General features: G+C 32.0%; 1 pseudogene; it reads left to right on the top strand.

Moving 5' to 3' along the window:
• Positions 1-10013: 10013 nt before the first annotated feature.
• Positions 10014-11048, top strand: LOC133676612 (photosystem I P700 chlorophyll a apoprotein A1-like; annotated as a pseudogene).
• The last annotated feature ends 1811 nt before the right edge of the window (positions 11049-12859 follow it).

Genomic DNA, 12859 nt, shown 5'->3' on the forward strand with positions numbered 1-12859 from the left:
ATAATAATTAACATTTCATAAACTATTTCAAAAAAAAGTAACAATCAAAAGAATGAAAACCAAATTTAGTAAATAAAAACTTTCAATTAAAAAATAATAAGGGAAAAACAAATAACAATTATAAAAATAAGAACTAAAATTAATATAAAAATTAAATTCTAAGGGATGAAATTGAAAAACAAATATTCAAAATAAAATATATATAGCAATCAAAAGTTTAAGGACCAAATTTGATATAATCAGCAAATAATATGATATTTTTAAATTTTTTACAACTTCTGGAAAGTGTTTTCCACCCAAAATAAAAGGAAAACATTTTCCTGGAAACCAAGCCAAATTTTCCTTTGACTAGAAAGTGTTTTCTGTTGATCAACTTTTCTAATAGCAAACAAACACATGAAAATTTAAAAAATGGTTTCCCGGAAACCAGTTTTCGGGAAACAAACGTAGCCTTAGACAAGAAAACTCTTCCAATATGGAGTTGACGCGGGTTTTAAGTAACTCTCATAGAACCACACGAATATCACGAGTAGTTGGTCCATCTAGGTTTGATGGTAATGTAATAAGACAAAGTTAGTACTGGAAATTGTTAATATGAAACCTCAGTTGATGATATATGCTTCATATTACTATAAAGAATCCGAACCAAGTGAAGACGAAGATGACCATTATATTTATAGAGTTGAGGTTAAGGATGAAGATTGAGAAGATAAGGAAGATAGGGATGCTAAGCTAGTTCAGCTTGTTAATCAATACATGACCTTTTATGCTCTTGAATTTGAGGTTGTGAGTGAGGATAACCAATATGGATGTAATGATTAGACTAATATTCATAGGCATTCGAGCTTATTAGTTGATGAATTGGAGGTTGAAGAAAAAAAGAACAAGTTTGAATGTATTACTGTAGTTAATCGTTGGCAGTATAAGTTTTATTGTTTAACTAAAACTTATGTTCAGTTGCAATATATTCAGGAACCAGTTTGTAGATGGTATTTACATGGGAGATATCACCAAAGGTATAATTTATAAGGAATCTCAAAATAAAAAAGGCCACACACATGTCAGAACCCTTTTTTTTCAACACCATCGTCAAATTGACTTAGATCTCATTGTTGAGGTGATGTTGATAATTATAAAAAGAGATTATGAGCATGGTGTCTCATATTAGAAGGCATCGGTGGCTAAGTTGAAAATATTAGAGCAGTTTTTTGGTACACATAAAAAATCATTTTAAAACCTACCTAGAATGCTACAAGCCATCAGAGATTAAATCTATAAACAATTATCACTTGGGATCATAAAATAGTTGATGACAGTAAAACAACATTTGAGAGAGTATTTTGGGCACTTGATGATTCAATTGATATGTTTCAATATTGATGTCCTTTAATTAGTATTGATGACACTCATCTTTATAATAAGTACAAGACAAAGTTATTGGTTGGAGATCCTTATTATGTGAATAATGGAGTTATCTGTTTGTGTTTTGCTATTATTAAAGAGATAAATAGTAATTGGAGTTAGTTTTTAAATTTACTTCATCGATATATAATTGGTGGTCGCACTGGGTTGTGTATTATATAAGATAGATATGCAAGGATTAAGAATTCCATAGCATGAATTTTCCTCGAGCATATTAGATATCATTAATAATGTTCACAATACTTTATGAGTAACTTTAACACTATGTTCAAAATTGTTGCCTTGAAATATATACTATATAGGATGTGTATATGTAATGTTCCCTATTTTAGATAAGGTTAATACTTCATAACATGTCATGGTTCATTGAAAAACAAGGTGATATATATCCCTTTTAAAAATAGTATTTATGTTTAAAATCAACTAGTCCTTCACCAAAATTCCTACTAAAATTTAGGTAGAGTTCTCTTTATATCTTAGACATCCCAAGTTATAGACAATCACCTATACACTTCTAAAACAATTTCTCAATTCTTAATATAACCATTATAGATATTTTCTTTTACCACAACATGACAACCACATGGTTGTCATCATAATCAACTCATGACAATCAATCCTCCTGGTAATCCAAAACAGTATTATATAAAGCTATAAAAATATTACGTATAACAATACATATTAAAAGTTTTCATACGAATTAAGTACACACATTCGAAATTAAACTATTTAGGATACATATCATAAAATAACAAGTTAGATTACATACAATCCAAATTATTTGATATAACCAATCATATAATGTATAAAATCCATTACTTAAGGCTAAACAATATTAATACAACCCTAAGCTACTACTCTTGACAAGTCTACAATGAACCTGAAGTCAAACAATAAACGTTAAAATGTATCTATTTGTTAATATAACATTAAAAGACATATAGTATTCAATCAAAGTATTCTTTAATTCCTTTTTTTTATCTTAATTGAATCTTAAAGTTAACAATTAATCATGTAGTCAATATCTTAAAAGTCAACTCAATCTCGATCGATCCCTCCTCGATATTCTTACTCTAACTATCCCTTCCAAAGAATATAAATGAACTTGACTACCTTTTTTAATTGCCCATTTATTCATCTATTTTTCACAAACATTAACAAGTCCATCCATCCTTCATGAATGCCTATAAATCCATCTAACTCATCTTTTTATTTCACTCTATACTATTAATATTCAAAATACAATTTGCATTTAAACAATTTGTAATCATAAAATTCATGGAATTCTTATTACAGTATAAAATGCAGAGCACCTTCTTAGAACCTGCAGATTCCCTTGTTAGTCTCAACTGCTGCTCCCCTACTTGTACAACATCTCTTGCATTAATAGGGCCAGGATTATTATAACTTAATAATTCATTATCAAGATTCTATTTAGATTCTTACTTGGTTTCATATTGTCAACCAAATTAAAATGGATTCAAATCATTAATTCACTTTTTTTTTGATCAAATGTAAGTAATTGTATAGATTAAAAAGTGAAACAAAGATGGAAACCAACAAGTCAGAATATACAGGCATGTACAACATACAAGCGAACAAAGAGAACAAACTCCCTTGAACAAGCGAATACAAAAAAAAAAAAGGGACATACTCCCTGAGCAAAGATAGCAAAACCAGCAAGCTTAACAAAAAGCTGCAGTAGACCAGCATAACCAGCAGCATGCGTAGCCGATAGCAGAACGCATAACTTAGAGTCCAATAAAAAACAACAAGCTTCTTCAAGCCCAGAAGATGCACATAGCTTTTAGAGCAGCACAAAACCAATACAAAAGTGCCAAAATACAACCTGTGTTGCAGGATATAAACACAACAGTATAAAGCCTTTCTGTGAACCTCAAAATCAATATAATTGCAGGAGACAACAGCCCAACAGTTTTGTATAAGCTCCCATGATGAGCTTAGAAGGACAGGAGCCAAAGACAGCCATGGGAAGAGCCTTCAACAATAAATAAATAATCAGCTACAGACCAACAATAAAAGCCAGCAACAAACAAGCTTGAAAGATCCAGAAAAACAGGCAGCAACTTCAGGAAGCTGAACAAAATACACTGCATAAAATAACAATAAAAACCAGAGAGGGAGGCCAAAAACCACAGCAACTCCAGTAGACCAGAGCATCCAACTTGCACTCCCTCTATATATTACTTATAATAGACAGAGCAACCATATAGAGGAGGCATCAATATAGCAAACTTGCAGCAATGCTTGTCTCCAGGACACCCTCACCAATGATAGAGACGTCATTGGAAGCCATCCCATACAACAAACAGTAAGGCTGCTCCGCAAACAGAAAGATATACAACAACTATAAATTCTAAAGAAACCTTACACATACTCTAATCATGCTCATCTATTTCCATGCAATATGTGACTTTGCTTAAAAACATAACCTAGCATATAAGCCTTCACTTTCATGCATCCAGAATTTCTCTATAGTCCAATACCTTTAACTTTTGGCCTTCATATTAATTTCCTACCTTAACATACTTGAGCTATCATAATGGCCCTTAATTTTCCATGTATTATTTCCTCAAAAATCTGCTTAGCTTTTAGATCATGTGCTGCTGTCACTATATAGTTTTTTCTTCCATGTATACTACCTATAATGACTTTCATCACATTACCTTTGGGTTAACAAATCATCCATTAGCCAATTTCCACTTTTACTATCCACCATTCATCCATATATTAGGGGTTTTGATAACCCTAGCCTCTACTTATATGGTTAATTAGATTAAATAATGATGGTCACCAATTACCATTAATGCCATTTGTCTCCACACAATAACAAAGTATTCAAACAATGTCGATCATTAGTAACCATCGATGCCATTAGTTCTTATACAAGGACATACTAATCAAACTTTACTTCTAAAACTCCTATACTAAGTTCTCCACATGTTTTTGGTAGCACAATATATTATTCCAATTCAACAAAAATCCTATTAATCATAACACCTTACATATTCTTTGGGTGACCTTAACCTGAAATCCATCTTACCCACCCCATTCTTTTCCTAATATCTTATTGTATTTACACTTATATAATTACCCTGTCTCGAATCTAAACATAAATCATGATATTGCTTATTTTTATTATCTATTTTGAATACTTTGCGTAACCATTCTTTTCTATATACCTACTTTTACAACCAAATGCAATACTACCCATTTGAAATGCCTAATTTTTTACTACCAAATATGAAGTTTCACTCCCCAAATCTAATGCTATCCATATTGGGAATACACAATTTCACTTCGTCGTGTATGTATACATTTTGATTCTATAAATCAATACCTTTTCCACTTCCACTAAGATACCTTATCTATACCACTTCAATTACAACCTTTATCATCATGTTCTAACTTTTCACATTAAACACCCATACAACTATTGCCTTTCAATATCTTGTATCACAACTAATGTATACTTTGCATTTCCTAATATTCATTAACTTGTTCTTTTCACAACACAATTATTTTATTATTCAGAAACAATACTACAAGAAATAATAACTACTCAAATAATATTTAAAATTTTCGAGAGTCAAGGTGTTGAACACCTTTCTATAACCTAGGTATGTCCTAGAGCTCTAATTTGCTATCCAACTCTAGCAGCCTTCCCTGTATCAACAGGATTGCAATCTATCATAACCATATCAATATGATCTATGGATCTTTTTTTGAATCCTATTTAACTCATGTTTATAAATTAATAACAAAGCAACTCATAGGATGTAATGTTCACCCTTACTTTTCAAATTTCATAACCATTATAAAGGTTCCAAATCTACCATTTACTTATGATGCATTCATTTATTCACGCAATAATGTATTACAAAGCATTCAAACACATCATCTATCATCAATATACCCAAATCTAACCAATTTCCATACTTAATATACATGTTTTTCATTAGATATATGACTTCATTAATGCAACCTTTTTTACCCAAGTTATATCATTATATAACCTTGGTTATAAGCATACTTTCACTTAGTACAATGATTCCTATCATTCTTTTTCTTTTTATGAAGTATTATTGGCCAAAAATTAATGTAAATATTGAAGTGACTAGCTTTGATTAATGAATGATTATTTGAGTTGATGAAGATGAAGATAAATTTGTTTAGATTGTTAATTTATCTAAATTAAATAAAGAATCAGTCAAGTGATTATTTTTGTAATTATCTAGTTTGTTTGGATAAATTATATAGGAAGTTTAAATAAGTTTTATACAAGTTATCCAAAATTAACATTTACATAAATTTTTTTGTGAAACACAATAACAATTTATTAAAAACATAACAGACTAGGGAAATTAGAGATATTGTTTATCAAAGGTTATTTTTATCATATGGATATGTATAAAATGACTAAGAGCAGCACTTATAACAAAGTAAAAGTGTCCAACCAACTAAGGAGTTACACATAATTTCACAGTAAATACTCTTAACACACGAGTGGAGTGTGAAGAACCTGCAACTCCTAGGGGGAGTTCTTGTGTTAACTATTAGAAATTGGATATTCTAATTAGGATGATAATAGTTTCAAGATCATCAGGTATTCTGGCAAGCTACTACGATAGAAGACAAAACAAAGTATTTTTTCTTAACAAGTAAGGTAGTATAGGCACAAAGGATTTGTAGTCAAATATACTCCTCTTGCAATCTTCCAAACTAGTGAAATTTATCTATTTAAGGTTTAGCTGCCCCAACGAGTTTTTTTTAATCTTTTGAAAAGTTCTTCAAAAAAATTTCCCTTTGTAACCAAATAACTTGTTCATTTAAGTTTTTTGTACTTATATTTATTTGATTACTGATCAATGTTTGCCAAGTGTTAGTAGATTGCTTTTTAACATATAAGGAACAAAAAGGGAATTGTCAAGTGGTATCAAGGCAGGTTCACTTATTATAGAGTGAGATCTATTTTTCCTATTAAACATGTCAACACTAACTTCATCACCATAATTCAATGGTTAAAAGTATGCCTACTTGATGGTGAGAATGAAAGCTTTCCTCAAATCATTAGATGAAAAAGTCTAGAACTTAGTTGAGCATGGATGGACCAAAATTGAAACTCCTTTTAATGACTGGACTAGAGACAAATCCACTTATTGTAATTGGAAAAATAAAGGCTTAAATGCTATATTCATGACAATGTCTCCTGATGAAATTAAAAGCATCTCTATATGTGAGATAGCCAAGGAAGCTTGGGATATTTTTGAAGTTACTTACAAGGGATATTTTTGTTGGAAGATGAATTTTTTAATATGTTTTATACAAATGTTAACAATATTGTAAATTCCAGATTCAATCTAAGATAAAAAGTGGAGGATTCATGAATTGTAAGAAAGATTCTAAGATCCCTACCTAAAAGATTCCAATTAAAGATAACAACCATAAAGGAAAGTAAGGTTCTGGACACTATATGTGTTAAAGATTTTGTAGGTTTCTTATAAACTTATGAATCAATATTGCCTCATAAAAAGAACGGTAAGTTAATTACACTTGAATCTATTAAAAAAACATGATTATTTTTCTAATGATGATCTTAATAGTGAGGATATTGCTTTTGTAGCTAGAAAATTCAGGAAATTCATATTGAAGAAAAAAAATAATGGTAAAGATAAAAAAGGCAAAACATTTGCCAAAACGAAATAAGTCAGAAAATGAAAGTAAAGGTAAAATTGAATCTTAAGAAAAACTTAAATATTTTGAATGCTTAGAATATGGTCACTTAAGAAATGAATGTTCTGATTTCAAAAGAAATAAAGGAAAAGCCTTAATGTTACATTAAATGTTGAATCTGATTATGATAATTCTAATTCATCATCTGATAATAAATTTGCTTTTATTGGTTTTTCTAGTCTTATCGATGAATGTACTGACATGCACCAAATAACTAATACATTCAATGATAATACCAAATTGTTAATAGACTCGGTAGTTTTGACATAAATCAAATTGCTAGTTATTCTAGTGATTCAAATATTACTTTTATTATTGTCAATCATGAAATAAGCTTATAGGAAGCTTATATTGACTTATATGAAGAAGTCATAAAAGTCGAGAAATTGAATAAAAAGTTGTTCAACAAGTTGACGACTATGGAGAACGAGAAGAACAATTTTGCTGAGGCTTTACAGTTGTTAGAAGTGAAGATATCTACATCTCTCACTAAGCTTAAAGTACTTAAGAAAGAGCTGACAATGTGCAAATAATCAAAGGAATAATCAGCAGCACCAAAATATTATGGACTGTTGAAAGTTTAAAGGGTCAGCATTGATCGTACAAGTTTAGAATACATAACACATAGAAATTTGATCAACAATACATTGATAGCCTCCTTTTCCAAAGTAATTACCTTTGTAGAAGGTAAACTAAAAGAGATTATCATGCCTAGAGACCAGTCAAATAAAGTTTAAACATGTAAGTTGAAAGCATAGTTTTAAAACTTGGTCCGGCTCGGCAGGTCGACCCGGGACCCGGCTGACCCGGGGTTGGAACCGGGCTGCGTTTAAGAAAAAACCAGCCAGGGATTTGGCCTGGCAAAACTTGGTCAACCTGGAGGGTTGACCTGGGACTCGTAAGACCCGAGTAAACCCAGATGAGACCCGACTGTTTTATATATATATATATATATATATATATATATATATATATATATATATATATATATACAAGTAAAACATCATCGTTTTAGCCATTTACTATAAACCCATTTGCAACATGAAGACAAAAAACCTAAACTCTTTAATCTGTAAAGTCATATCAGTTGCAAAAAAGAGCAGAGGAATTTGAAATTTAAAAATCGTTTTTGCCTTTGCTTCCTCCTCAAATCTTAAAATCTTCTCAGCATGTAATGGGAAAAGAGATTCATGTTGGGTAGTGATGGTAGATGTCGTGGGTTGGTAGATGGATGCATTGGCAGTGTAAGAAAAGTTTGTTGAGTAGTTGTTTGGAGGGGGGTCAGATCTTGTAGTGATAATGACGATCTAATTTTGATTTGTGTGGGTGTGGATTAAGGACTTTCATGGTGAAAATTGGCGCCTGTTGGCAAGGGAAGGATTTTGTGGGCAAAGAGTGAGGAAGATTAAAGAGAAAATGAAATAGTAGGTTTGTTGTGATTACGTGGAGGTGGCAGATTAGAGTGATTGAGGAAGTGGAAGATTAGAGTGATTGAGGAAGTGGCGCACGTTAGCTAAGCAGTGATCTTGGGGATAGAGGATAAGAGAGAAAGAAAAATGATAAATGCAGCGGATAAAGGATAAGAGAAAACGAAATAATGTTTTTTTAGTGGTGTGGTTTTGTGGATTGTTGAGAAGGTAGGTGTAAGGGACAAAAGGTGATGTTAACCATTAATGGGCAACTTTTGGAGTTTTATGAGAGAGATAATAGCAAAAGATTTAAAGTTAGTGGCATTTTTCTTTTTTAACCCATTTGACCCATGACCCGGGTCAACCCATCTAACCCGTGACCCGATCATTATACCGGGTTGACCACCAGCTTGGGTTTAAAAACTATGGTCGAAAGGTAAGATTATTTTTACTTGTGAAAATGTAGGACGTGCAAAAATAAACTATATCAATCTAGGAAATAGATTTGCTAAGAATAGTCAGGATTTAGAATATAAAATTGACTTAGTATTACATCAATTGTGTATTATAGATAAAGAACTTGGTAACTTAGTAGTTTGTGATAAATTTTAAGAGTTTGGAAATTCTAACAAAAGAAAAATGAAAATCAATGGGTATTTAAGAAAAAGACAATATATCTAGTAGCACATACATCACTAAAAACAATGAATAATAATTTATGGTACTTAGATAGTGGTTATTTTAGACATATGTCCGAAGATAAAGATCAATTCAAAAAATTTAAATCCTTGAGTGGAGGATTAATAACCTTTGAAGATGGAAGCACAACTATTGTAGAAGGTAAAAGAAGTATTGATATTTCTGGTTTATCTACCTTTCATAATGTTTTGATTATAAATGGTCTTAAAGCTAATCTATTATGCATAAGTCAATATTGTGATGAGAATCATAATGTGCAGATTTTTAAAGATGAATATAACATCTACAATCATACTAGCAAGTGGAACACGAAAGGTACCAGAACCTTAGAAAATTACTATAAAGTTTCAACCTTAACTACCTTAGGTTGTCATGAGGTAACACTAAATCATACTGATCTTTAACATTAATACCTTGGTCATATCAACTATAAAAACTTGTCAAAGATCTCTAAAAGGAAAGCATCAAAATCTACCGCAACTTTAATGTTGCATAAAAAAATTGTTTTTGCATCAATTCAAAGCCTAGAAAGGTCCGTTGAACGCCTTGTGGCTATGTCATAATATATCCGAACACTTGCCCTGGATCGAATTCTAGATCATAATTGCTCTAGTGAATAACTAATGAAACTAGATAGAAAAAAACTAATTAGAAAAATCTCTCATGGGTTCACTAATTACTTGATTGTTGGCGGGTCTCTTTGTATGTATTGTCCGGAAAGAGGACTCAATGATTAATTGTTTGCCGGAACTAGAAGTAAAATTTTTGATAGATAGGGATCCCATCAAAACATCTTTCGAGGAATGGGCTAGACCAGGTCATTTCTTAAGAACAATAGCTAAAGGACCTGATACTACCACTTGGATCTGGAACCTACATGTTGACGCTCACGATTTCGACAGCCATACCAGTGATTTGGAAGAGATCTCTCGAAAAGTCTTTAGTGCTCATTTCAGCCAACTCTCCATCATCTTTCTTTGGCTGAGTGGCATGTATTTCTACGGTGCTTGTTTTTCCAATTACGAAGCATGGTTAAACGATCCTACTCATATTGGGCCTAGCGCCCAAGTAGTTTGGCCAATCATAGGCCAAGAAATATTGAATGGTGATGTGGGTGGGGGTTTCCGAGGAATATAAATAACCTCTGGTTTTTTTTTCAGATTTGAAGAGCATCTGGAATAATTAGCGAATTACAATTGTAATGTACGACAATTGGTGCATTGGTCTTTGCAGCCTTAATGCTTTTTGCTGATTGGTTCCATTATCACAAAGCTGCTCCAACATTGGCTTGGTTCCAAGATGTAGAATCTATATTAAATCACCATTTAGCAGGGCTATTAGGGCTTGGGTCTCTTTCTTGGGCGAGGCATCAAGTCCATGTATCTTTACCAATTAACCAATTTCTAAATGTTGGAGTAGATCCTAAAGAGATCTCATTTCCTCATGAATTTATCTTGAACTAGGATCTTTTGGCTCAACTTTATCCTAGTTTTGCTGAGGGAGCAACCCCATTTTTTGAATTGGTTAAAATATTTGAAATTTCTTACTTTCCGTGGAGGATTAGACCTAGTAACTGGGGGTCTGTGGCTGGCTGATATTACACACCACCATTTAGCTATTACAATTCTTTTCCTGGTAGCAGGTCACATGTGTAGGACTAACTGGGGCATTAGTTATGGCATAAAAGATATTTTAGAGGCTTATAAAGGTCCATTTATAGGTCAAGGTCATAAGGGCCTATATGAGATCCTAACAACGTCATGATATGCTAAATTATCTCTTTACCTAGTTATGTTAGGCTCTTTAACCATTGTTGTGGCTCACCATGTGTATGTCATGCCTCCTTATCCATATCTAGCTACAGACTATAGTACACAACTGTCATTGTTCACACATCACATGTGGATTGGTGGATTTCTCATAGTTGGTGTTGTTGCACATGCAACCATTTTTATGGTAAGAGACTACGATCTGACTACTCGATACAACGATTTGTTAGATCATGTCCTTAGGCATCGCGATGCAATCATATCACATCTTAACTGGGTATGTATATTTTTAGGCTTTCACAGTTTTGGTTTATAAATTCATAATGATACCATAAGCGCTTTAAGGCACCCTCAAGATATGTTTTTAGTTACTGTTATACAATTACAACCCGTCTTTACTTAATAGATACAAAACACGCATGCTTTAGCACCTAGTGAAATGGCTCTTGGTGCAACAGCAAGCACCAGTTTGACTTGGGGGGCGATGACTTAGTGACAGTGAGGGCAAGGTTGCTTTGTTACCTATTCTATTAGGAACCACAGATTTTTTGGTCCATCACATTCATGCATTTACAATTCATGTGATGGTATTGATACTCTTGAAAGGAGTTTTATTTGCCTATAGCTCTCATTTTATACCAGATAAAGCAAATCTTGGTTTTTGTTTCCCTTGAGATAGACCTCGAAGGGGGGGGGGGACATGTCAAGTATAAATTAAAAAGAAGATAATTACAGGTTATCCAAAGATAATTGTCAGAGAAGTGTTTTTGTGAAACACAATAGCAATATATTAAAAACATAACTAGGAAACTTGAAGATATTGTTTATCAAAGGTTCTTTTTCTTATCACATGGATATGTATAAAAGGTATGAGAGAAGCACTTGTAGTAGAGCAAGAGTGTCTAACCAACTAAGGCGTTACACAAAGTTGTAGAGAATATACTATTGACACATGAGTTGATTGTGAATAAATTTATCAATAAGAATTGTTCACTAAAGAGTTGGAGAGCCTGCAAACTCTTAAGGGAGAGTTCCTATACTAACTGTTAGCAACTAGATGTTCTTATTAGGATGATAATAGTTTGAAAATTATAAGGTGTTGTGATAGGCTATTACGGTATAAAACAAAACCTTGACAAGTAAGGTAATATATGTACAAAGGATTTGTAGTTAAATATACTCATCTTGTAATCTTCCAAACTAGTGAAAGTTGTTTATCATTGGTTTGGCTTCCTCGAAAGGTTTTTTTTTTTTAATTTTGAAAAGTTCTTTCAACTTATTCATTTAAGTTTTCTGCACTTGTATTTTTTTGGTTACTAATAGGTGTTTACCAAGTGTTAGTAGATTGCTTCATAGCATACATGGAACAAAAATGGGACTGTTAATTAAGATTTATGTTTTAAAGACATTCATTCCAATTTCATCATTTTAAAATTTCTTTAATGTGTTTAAATTAAAGTTTTAACACAACTTGAATCAACAAATAATATAAAAACCCATTTCCCTACTTTTATCCCTTTATGATCGAATCTTGTCAAGTTTTCCAATCCTTGGATTTCCTTCTAATTTCTCTCTAATTTACCAACATTAATACACTAATATAAACTTTAACAACATGCAAATTCATCACAGAACAATTCAACCTTCCACAATTCTTATTTGGTTGAAACCCTTTACAATTCAAACTTGGCCGAACCTATCCCATCATCACCCTAGGGTTCCCCTTTTGTTTTCTTTATGATTACACTCAACTACACATACTCAAACATCAATTAAGAAACTCACATACATGAATTAAATGAAATC

This window comes from Populus nigra, chromosome 17 (genome assembly GCF_951802175.1).
Source record: "Populus nigra chromosome 17, ddPopNigr1.1, whole genome shotgun sequence".
In the NCBI taxonomy this organism is placed as follows: Eukaryota; Viridiplantae; Streptophyta; class Magnoliopsida; order Malpighiales; family Salicaceae; genus Populus; species Populus nigra.